This window comes from Microtus ochrogaster, chromosome 4, assembly GCF_000317375.1.
Source record: "Microtus ochrogaster isolate Prairie Vole_2 chromosome 4, MicOch1.0, whole genome shotgun sequence".
Lineage (NCBI taxonomy): Eukaryota > Metazoa > Chordata > Mammalia > Rodentia > Cricetidae > Microtus > Microtus ochrogaster.
Genome location: NC_022011.1, coordinates 72,548,240 through 72,559,860, shown reverse-complemented (window position 1 = coordinate 72,559,860; position 11,621 = coordinate 72,548,240).

Genomic DNA, 11,621 nt, shown 5'->3' with positions numbered 1-11,621 from the left:
GAGGGGTGCACCCACCCATTGAGACAGTGGAGCTGATCTATTGGGAGCTCACCAAGGCCAGCTGGACTGTGACGGAAAAAACCTAACTAGCTCTTATAACACAAATTAACCTGTTTCTGTTAATCTATATTCTGCCATGTGGTTCGGTTACCTCTTCTCTGTACCATATGTCCAATTTCTTCAGAATGTCACTAGCATCTCTCTGGTGTAATCCATGCGTCTAGATTCCTAATCCCCTCCTCTTATCCCCTGGAAATCCTGCCTGTCTCTCCTGCCTATTGAGTTATTAAGCCAATCAAAGTGACACCTCTTCACACGGTGCAAACACACTTCTGTAACTTCTCCCAATAAATCTCTTGTGTGAGGTTTGTTATGTGGTGTGACTCTGTGGTATTCAAAGCTGTAACATTTGCATTGGGAAATCCTTCAGAGCTGTAACACTTCCATTGGGGAAGCCTTTCTCCTTAGAGGTGTACCACCTTCATTGGGGAAGCCTTTTCCCTTAGAGCTGCAATACCTCCATTGGGGAAACCCTTTCTCTCAGGGCTATAACATTTCAGGTGGGGAAGCCTTTCTCCTCAGAGCTGAATCACAGTGTGCAGAGATAATTAGTTAACTGAAGAGGGAAGACCCATTCTAAATGTGAGGTAAAGGCCTAGAATGAACCAAAGTAGGAAAAGGGGGTGACTGGATATAATGGAAGCAGTAGTTTTCCGTTGCTAATCTTCTCCACCATGGTGAACTATATCCTCTCAATCTGTGAGCCTGAATAACGCCACATTTCTTCTATGTTGCTTATTGGTCAGAGAAATGAGAAAAGGAACTAACGTAACTGAGGAACTTACTGGGGTTTTTTAAAAGTTAGTTAATGGGAGAAGATCTCAGTCCAGTCAGTGATTCAAGCACGTGCCTTGTGCACCCCTTAACCTTCATAGAAAGAGGCAGACTCACTTGAACACACATACACAGAACACACACACACACATACAGAAAGAGAGAGAGAGAGAGAGAGAGAGAGAGAGAGAGAGAGAGAGAAAGAGAGAGAGAGAGAGAGAACACTATTCACATGGCTCCACACATGTATAACAACCCCAGTTTACCTAGGGTTGTCTTGATTGTAGGACTGAAATTACAACTTTTAGTCACCCCCACAATTATCCTCTGAAACTTTGTGTGATCTTTACAAGCTACTTCGTGGCTGGCTATTTTGGACAACACGGAGAAGATTATATATAATAAAAAGTTAAATGAATCAGATTGCAATAGGCGACTGCAAAGGGGTCTGATGTTTTCTGGTTTTGCAATTACAATTCAGGTGTGAGGCTTGATTCACGAATAGTCTACCTTCTGATTCAAACCTCTACTAAGTTGGAATGATGTCCTGGAGATAGTGAGAAGGGGATTTACAACCTGTCTGTACGTGAGTAGGAGGGATTGCAAACAGCACAGAAATAAGCCCACTATAGCAAAGCAAGAGGTAATAGTGAAAGGTTTCTTATGCCAAAAGGCATGGAGGCTACTCAGAGGAGTCCACTCTTCTCTGCAGACAGTGGGGCAAGTGTCAAGGGTTTCTCTTTTCCCTCCTGGAGAAGAATCACATCTGTACACTTGGATATTAGAGGCACTTGTTAAATGTATCCTCCATGGGTAACGGGCAGGAAGAGGGTTGGAAAGCTGTAGCAATGGCCAAATGAGGAAGAGAAAATCGAAGTAGGGCATGTCTTTGGGTCAGAGGGAGAAAAGAGATCTGAAAACTGTTAAGACAGTATTTGGGACAATGTCACAGAGCAGGTGAGCACTGCTAGGAGCCTAGGTGGCCTTTTCCCTGGGGCTATCACTTTCTAAAGCAGGCGTCTCAAGCAGAGGTTAGCCTCCTGACCAGGAAAGAGAGCACTAATTGAAGAGCTGAAGAGGGAGGGGGGAAGGAAGTATCAGGAAGGCTGGAGCCTAGACCAATGAACAGACAAAAGAGACTACTTCCAGTTTGGACGCGGGGACAACAGCTCTGGGGCATCCCTGTGAACTGCCTAAAGGGTCCCATTTCCTTCTGACTTCTCCAGGAGACTCCTGAAGCAATTAGCCCTCTCTTCCTTATTTCCAACTTCTCTGTGACCCCCTTGCCTGCAGCCATCCCAGTTTTACCTGTCTCTTCCCACAGCTCTCTCTTGGCATAGGGCATGCTATATTTCCTTAGTTATGCTTGGGTACTGTACTCCCACATGCCCCCTTTGCACAATTGTTCCACTCTGCCTGAGGGCTCTTTCCCACCCCTCTTTTGACCTAGCACCTCCTTCTGTCTCTTCTTGAACCCATGAACAACTCTCGCACTATGCTTCCAGAAAGCCAGATACTTCATGGCGTTGTGTCCTATTAAATTATTCTGTAAGAATCCAGGCAATGGTGACACATGCCTTTAATCCTAGCACTCAAGGCAGAAGAAGGCGGATCTCTGTGAGTTCAAGGCTAGCCTGGTCTACAAGAGCTAGTTCCAGGACAGGTTCCAAAGCTACAAAGAAACCCTGTCTCAAAAAACATAAACAAACAAACAAAATGCTCTATAAGATATAGTCTATATAATTATTAGTTATTACTTATCTAGTGTCTATTGTTTATGCTGAACTTTTTTTTTTCATAAAAGCAAGAGCTCCGGGGCCTGGAGAGCTGGCTCGGCAATAGAAAGCACTTGCTGCTCTTGCTGAGGACCTGGATTCAGCATCCAGCACCTACATGGTAGTTCACGACCTTCCTTAACTCCATTCGACAGGATCTGATGCCCTCGTATGACCTCCGTGGGCTCCTCTTCTCACATGGCACACATACTATGTGCCTTCAAGTTTGCTTGAGAACTGCCTGATCTTTACCAGTATGCAAATCATTTCCATCTTGAAAAGGGAAACATATTTCTGCTTAGTCGTACATTCGTCTTTAGCCTCTGCAACTTCTCTACTGTCTACTCCATAGGGTATCTTGAAGGCACTGTAGTTCTTCCCATGGACTTTGGTAAACCACATGCATTGGGAGCAGAGCCAAGAAAGGAAGCCCCACAAGGCAAGCGGTGAGAGGGAGGCCTAAGAACTGCTGACCACAGTGCTCCGTAGACTCAGTTTCCCTTGTGTCTTCCGGCCCTTTTCCTTTAACACACGCCTGTCTTCCTTCACGGTACAGGACCTGTACTGAATTTGCTTGAGTAAACGTACCTGCTGAAGCTAATGGGAAATCCAATAGTTGGGTTTCGATTGTTATGTTGACCCCTTAGCAGCCCTTAACAGTGTGGCCTTTTTTTTTTTCCTTTGAATGAGCTGTTTCCATGAGCTTCTTAAACGCCACATTTCCCTAGATCCCTCCCTTTCTGCCAGTCTCTTCTCATGGGTGGAGGGGTGGAGTTCAGCTTAGATGTAATTGAAAGGTAGTGGGAGGCCTTCTCCTGGGACAGAATGACAAGTGAGGGAGGTGACAAAAGCAGGAAAGATGTGCACTGAGACTCGGGAGAGATGGAGTGCCCTGGGTCTAGAACACTCTCGCGCTAAGACACAGGGAACACCACTGGGCTCGGGGGAGCTCTTGCAGTTCCAAGAGCCAGTTCTGTTCAGTTCAGTCATGCCTGGACCCCCCCCCCCCCCAGGAATGGGGATTTAGATGGCAGGTGTGTGTGTAAACCAAGGGGCTGGTGAGAGAGTGGGTGAGGACAGAATGGACAGCTAAACCGCAGGAAAGAACAAGGAATTACGATGGCATCCACAGGAGAAATGAAAGGAGGCCGAATTCCTGTCAACAGAAGAGCAGTTCTTGAGAGAACACTCTCCACGAGAACAGGCAGGAGGGAGCAGCCAACCCTCCTCCTCTCTGTAACTGGATTCTCTCCTTCCCTTCCTCTGGTCCTCTTTCCCTATCAGTCACGGGAACCATTACACCGCAGCCATCAGCTTTAGAGTCCCATAGTCTGGCTGTGCCATCTACCACTCAACTTTGACTTTGGGCAAAGTTTTAACCTCCCTAAGCAATCCTCTGTTCATGGACTTGGTGTTCACAAAAGGCTCAACAAGAAGCCCAGCGCTCAGCAAACAGTAGTCATTAGCACCAACATCCGAAGAAATTAGTATTTGGCAAGAACTACCTTCTGATCCGGAAACATTTTAGACAACATTTTTATCACAAAGTGTAGAGTCTAGTGGGGATTTTCCACTCTGGGCTTATAGCCTGTGCTGAATTAGCGCAATATGTGAGTTGGTTGTGATTTGTTGCCTTAGTGCCCATCTGAGTCCTTAATGCCCTGCTGGGATTTTATTTCAGTCTTGGGATACAAAAGTTTGAGATTTACAAAATACTGGTGGATTGGAAAACTTTGTTCAGAAAGCATGCTTCCTTGCCCAAGGGTGACAATGTACATTCCTCATTTGTCAAAATAATGTCCTCAGCCTCCCAGCATCATTTCAGTGTGTCTTGAGTGGGAGTTTTGGCTGGTTAAGGATTTTTTTTGAGCTAACTGTATTTGTCAATCACTGGAACCAAGCAATTTCTGATTTCGCTACATCAGCATGACACCATGCTTTATAAACCAGAAGGAAGCTACCCAGCTGGGCTTGGGATGCACATTCAACTGGTGTCTAGTCTGGTTGTGCCACTTATTAATTAGCTTGTGATTTAAATCAATTTACTTAAATCTCTATAAGCCTCAGGTACTCGCCTGAAAAATGGAATAATAATGCAGTTGTCTACTTTAGGGATTTGTATATATATAGCTTAGTAGTCACCACAATATATATATATGGATATATAAGAAGATATGTATACATGTAAGAGAATCATTTGTTAAGTTGTGTTATGGTAGTGACCTGTTAAATCATGCTATGATATTGACCTGTTAATGCTTTAGTTCACTATAAGATGTTAATGATTAGAAAATGTTTAGAACTTGTCTAAGAAAAGTTTGACGCTAGCAATGAATTCTTGAATCATTTGATAAGACAAATTTAGAGTTTGATATAGCTAATGTCACTGTACACAGGCAGAACTCTGATAATTCTGGCTAATTATTAATGCTTACCATTTTTCATCTATCTCATTCATATTGGTTCATCCATTTAAGTGAAAGAGCATTTGAAGAACATGCTAGGTGAGTTATTTGATTAGTCTCTCTCTCTCACACGCACACATACATGCACACACACACACACACACACACACACACAAAAGAAGATAAAAAGGAAATGTTTGATTTAGCAAAGTAAACCTCTTTACTCTTCCATCTTTCCCAAGTCTCCAACACTTCTCCATCTGTCCTAGTGACATTGGGAGCCTTGGTGTGTCACACAGTAAACCTTCTTGTTTAATCAGCTATACTTGCTAACATTCATTGCAAGAAGTCATTGGTCTGGTTCAAGACCTCTAGCTTCTGGTACACCATCATGAGGCTCCTCACTGAAACTTGCCTGGGATATTCCACAGCAGCCATGGGTCATGGAGAGCCTGAATTGTGTAGATTATGCTGGTATCTTTCCATAGGCCCAGTCCCTTAACGAGCTCCTACAGGGCCTAGATGGGGTAGATGTTAGGGTATGTAACCCAAGACCTAGCTATGGGCCTGGGTGGCAGCTGAGTTGATCAATCCAGGGCACTGGGGCTATCCCTCTCAGGCAAGGGGCAGAGTCAGTTTCCCTATGCCCACGCCATCAGGGCTAGTTCTCCCATGCCAGTGGTGAGGGGTGAGGCCATCTCTCCCCAGTGCGAGTGGGTGGAGGGTATCACTGTTGCCTTCACTTCATCAGTTTAGCCTCTCTCCACAGCACATGAACCACTCAGCTCCTCTTTCGCTCCCATTTCTCCACCACACATTTGCTCGTCATAAGGAGCCCCACCTACCCTGCACTACAAGATGCCAGGTGGGCCCATGGTTGTCTTCCTGGCAGCCCAGGTGTTGAGTACCCAGGCTGCCCCGTGGGTGACTAACACCCACCAGAGAAGAATAGGATCCCATGAGCCGTGTATTTCTTCTTGGCAGCCCAGGACTTGAGGAACAACTTTTAGTAGTTTTAAATGACTTAAGTCACTTCAAGTATAAATAAACGTGAGTGTCATGAAAACAGAACATTTATTTTTAAAACAGTGTATGAATGAAATGGGAAAATGTCACTTTGTGTGTCAGTTCACGGATCAAGTACTGCCATTTCCACAAGCAGGTTCAACTGTCTTTGTTGTGGTCCTGGTGGTTACTGGGATGCCCACCGTGACCGCACCACCATCTTCATTGAAGAAGGCACCATAATCCTGAAATGAGGTTGGAATTCAGAATGAGCTAACCCTGTCTTTGCTTCTGGGAACAAAGCCTTTGTCCTCCCAGTTCAGTTCCCCTGAGACCTCCGTAGTCTTCACTGACAGATATGCTCCCCAACCCTTCTCTCTGGAGCAGGGTGACAGTCACCTTCCCAGTATGGGCCTGGAAGTGACCCAACTTGAAAATATGAGAGGATTGTTTCCCAGTAGCCCCACTGCTGACTAACAGCTCTCTGACGGGTTTTTCTGCCCCACAATTAATCTCTTCTTAAGAATTAAACTGCTTCCTCAGGTGGAGATGGACAACAGAAACACGGGTGCTTATCAAGGAGCGCGTGGGTGAGTGACACTGTATCATAATGACAGCTACAAATTCCTTGAAATGTCTAATGATGCCTTGCCATTTATTAATTTGGTTGCTCAGGGATTATGTTTTAAAATCCACAAAAGTAAAATATTCCTGCAAATTTTTTTATCTTAACCGAGATACAGTTATATTATTTATTTTTGTTATCTTTATATAAGTCATATTTATCTTAACTGAAAAAAACGGTCACTTTCAAGAAAATAGAAACCCCATTTACTGGATGACTAGATTTGAGACACATGCTGTTCTAATAGAAAGGTCCTGGCAATTTTTCACCTTCTCTAAATAACTGTACTTCACTAGAGATAAATTTGCAGTTGAGACTTTACAAATCACATTTGAGTGAAACAGTTAAAAAGCATCATTCCGTGAATCTGTTACTATCTCAGCTAAATAAAATATTTAGGTGGGATGATTTTTGCAGAGCACAGAGTCTTCATGGACAGCTGTCCCCTCTGACTTCAGGCTCAGTAAAGCCCTAAGTGAGCCTACTCAACACAGATCAATGCTTAACTCATCTTGTACATCTCATGCATGGATTCAATTTCCCATTTACATTGCATTGCTGTAAAAGGGCAGCAAAAGTCTATACAAAAAACTATCAATATGTGTGATATTCACAGAGTCCTGCAAACAGCAGCGGATCCCTTGAGGCTGGAGTTACAAATGGTTGAGGAGTGCCATGTGGGTCCCGGGAATTGAACTCCAGTCCTCGGGAGAAGCAACCAGTGCTCCTAACTGCTGAGCCATCTCTCTATCTCCTGGAATCTGGCTTGTTGTGCCGTCTGCCTCTTGCAGTCTCTGTCACCGAGATCTAGAAAGGCAAGCCCTGCTTTCACGTCTATTCTGTCGTCTGCACTAGGAACAGAAGTGTAGCTCTGCACCTAGGGCCTACCCCTCAGTTGCACTGTCGTTCAGATCATCCTTTCCTTTGCATTTAAGTTAGTCAAGGAGGTGTGTTCTCCATACTCTGTATTCCAAAGACTGAGCACCTGTGCCACATCCTGCTCTTTTCATACCTCTAAGATCATAGGGAGAGGAGCTTAGGAGACGTCAGCCCAAGTTTCTTCTCTCCAGACAAAGTTTGCTTCCTTAGTGGGTCATGCACCACAGGCGAGTTTCTCCAGAGCATCTGCCCTGTGTCACTACAGATCCTTGAAGCCATCAACTGCTCCCACTCTTTCCATCTAGGGCATCTGGAGAGAGCAGGTTGCCAGGCCATAAGTCATTTTTATGGCACTGCATGTGAACAATGAACTATTCATAATAATTCTTTCATGTATTCAAGGTTCAGTGTCTGTCCAAAGAAGTCTGTCGGATGAATCCACCCTGAAGTTTTTCTTGTCACAGTGTTGATGGTGATTAATCAGTGTCTTGTCTGGGGATTTAAAAATGAAATTTTTTTATCCTTCTTCTCAATAGCTTTTCTAAATTGAATTAATTTCATCTTTATGCTTTTAGAGTTACTTTCTAAAATAAGACAGTGGTACCCTCATAACCCCACCACAGCTCCCAAACTCTAGAGTAATAACAAGCTCACATGTGCTGACCTCAATGTGTTTTTTTCAAATATTTGTCACAAAGAATTTATTTTTCAATTCATCATCAGATTAGGTCCTTGTTCCTGCTCAGTTTTCTGATCCACTATTTTTTGTTGTCCACTCTGATACCCTGATATCCTAAATGAAGCATAAAATGAACTGTTAAATGAATGAGCCACAATGTTTATGCACATTTTCTTATTCTGCTTTCATCAGTTACAGAAACACTAGCCCTTAACTCTTTTCCCCTCTGATTTGCTGTATAAAGACTAGTATTTCTTCCTGGTATCTTTGATTTTAAGTTATTTCTTCATTTGTAAACTTTCTATGTTTGTTTCAGCATTAAGAACCCCCTTTCTTTCATTTTGTCTCCCCATTTCCACTTTAGTCAATTAATCACTAATTATTAGTAAAAGCCAAGGAGCTAGTAGACCTTCCCGATGGCTTTCTGAACAGCCAGTTTCCTGTTTTTTCTTCCTTGAAATTTCTAGAAAGATTTCTATTTTGGAGACCCAACACTGGCTGATCCACTACTTCCAAATTCCTTGGAATAACAAAATGTTTTAAACAAGTATTAATAATACAATGTGTTATCTATTGAAAATTTTGAGTTCTGCTGAAATATACCAATCAGATGGAATCAGATCTTTATTTAAAACCAAAGTGAAGGATGGCACCCTTTGCAAAGCATGCCTTTTTCTGTGGGGGTGACAAAACGGCCCCCTGTGAGTGTCAGTCATGACCTAGAACTGCTGGAAAGGAGGGGAAGACACACGGGACCCTTATGAAGCTGGACCAGAGAACTGCACTGGGGACATTGGGAAGAGTTCCATCATCACACACTCATTTGCCTCCTGCTTATGCTGAAGCCGGGAGCTGAAGAGGATGAGCACAGGTTAGCACTAGTTCTCAACTTGACAGGTCCAGAATCACCTAGAGATAAGTGTCTGGTACACTTACTGGAGAATTACCTGGATTGGCTTAGTTTCTGGTCAGGCTTGAGAGGGAGTGTCTTGATTGGCTTAATTGAGATGGGCTTAGGAACCTGAGCTGCATAAGGAGGAAGCAAGTAGAAACAGACGCCAATGACCAGCTCCTTGGGCTTCTTCCCTTGAACTCTAAGTCAAAGCAAACCTTTTCTCCCTGAAGCTGATTTTGTTGTTGTCATCATTGGATGTTTCTTATTACAGCAACGAGAAAAGCAACTAATACACAGGCAAAACCAAGGAGCCTTTCTGCCCAAGACCAGGCAGCTGATCATCCCCAAGTGAAAACACAAAACTGCTGGGTAGGATCAAAAACCTGATCTGCCTTCGTTTCCCTTGTCCTGACCCTTGCTTACAGTCATCCTTGGTTTTATGAAATATGCAGAGAAGTGAAAAGGCATGTTCAAATAAGAAGATAAGCAAACAGCCCAGAGTTACCTAACTATTTGAGGAAAAGCAATAAAAGCCATATTAGAGAAGTCTGCAAATCCTTTGACTTAGAGGGCTTACCCTTGGCCATATGTTAAGGAACAGACTTTAAAGTAAGTAAAATTAACGTACATGAGATTTAAGAAAGGAAAAACAAATCTGGAAATTCCTACAAATCTGATGTGCCATCAATAATGCTAACGTATACTTTAAGAGGAAAATGTTAAAGATAATATTTGAATAAGAAGATTTTCACAGCCAAAGAATAACTTTTTGAGCTGGGTCAACCTCCAGAACGGCTCACAGTTCAACCTACGTGGATAGTTCTGTGAAAGCATGAGCATTGTCTGAGAGGCATAAGCAATAGACACAGAAGCCCTCAGTCTACTGGACCCAAACCCAGCAAAGGGCAGAGAGTAGGGTGAGCAAAGTGGTAACCACTGAAATAATTAAATAAAATTTAAGTAAAATAAAATTTTAATTTCTTATAGTTAAAAAATAAGCAGAAGGATTGTAGAAATGCTGGCAGGGACTGGTGAGATGGCTCAGCATTTTAGACCACTTGTTGCTCTTGCCGGGGACCTAGGTTCAATTCCCAGTACCTACACATTGGCCCAAAACCTTCTGTAATTCCAATTCCAAGGGCTCTGATGCCCTCTTCTGCCCTCTGCTTCTTCTGATCTCCTTAGGCACCAGGAAGGTACATGGTACACATACATATAAGCAAAAATAAAACAAAAAACCGTAACTCAAACATATGAATAAATATTTTTAAAAAACAACTCACTGGCAAAAATATATCATCATGAAATTGTAAGGCTACAGAGAAAATTGGGATTGTAGAAAAAAATAAACCATAGAAAATATGATATTGGTAGGGCATATCAATATATTTCAAGAAAACAGTAAAAAGGCTCATCAAAGTACTGAGAAAAATAAGCTAAGCCCTGGAGAGATGACTCAGCAGTTAAGAGCGCTTGGTATTGTTGCAGAAGGTCAGGATTCAAGTCCCAGTACCTCCAGGGTGGCTTACAATGGCCTACAATTCTAGTCCCAAGGGATCTGATGGCTTCTTCTGACCTCGGCAGGTTCCTCCATGCATATGGTGTACATACATGCACACACACATACAAACATGGCCATAAAAATAAAATATATTACTTAAAACCTTTTGGAGCCAGGTATGATGGTATGTGCCAGCAACCCCAGCATTCTGGATGCTGAGGCAGGAATATGGAAGATATAAGGTCAGCCTGAGACAGCTCTGCCATAGATAGATAGATAGATAGATAGATAGATAGATAGATAGATAGATAGATAGATAGATAGATAGATAGATAGTTTTTTTCAGAGGTGGGGCGATGGCTCAGTGGGTATAGTGCTTGTTGCTGAAACCTGAAGGCCTGAGTTCCTATTGCCAGCACCTAGGTTTATAAAGGGGAATGAGATGAAGGTGTGCGTGTATCCCAGCCCTGGAGGAAGAAGAGACAAGAAATCCTGGGAAATCCCTGGCCAGCTAGTCAGTGAAGCAGTAGGCTCTAGGTTTAGTGAAAAACTGTATCTCAAAAATAAGGTGAGATGTAGTAGAGAAAACACTGGGTAGGTAGTCAACACACACACACACCAAAACAGTTTCTCATTATAAAATCTTGTGTGTTAAAGAAACCACATAATTGGTAGCACCAGCCAATACCTGATAAAATAGATTCATAAAAGAACCACATTTTTAGTTATATTTCCCATTGATTAAAAAAAAAGGAATAGTTTACTGAAAAACCATACAGTAAACAAAATTTTAAGTATGTTTTATAAAATATAGTAAAACTAGGCTGGGTGATGATGATGAATGCCTTTAATCCCAGCATTTAGGAAGCAGAAGCAGGTGGATCTCTGTGAGTTCTAGGCCAGCCTGGTCTACAAAATAAGTTCCAGGACAGCTAGGACAGTTACACAGAGAAACCTTTCTCTCTCTCTCTCTCTCTCTCTCTCTCTCTCTCTCTCTCTGTGTGTGTGTGTGTGTGTGTGTGT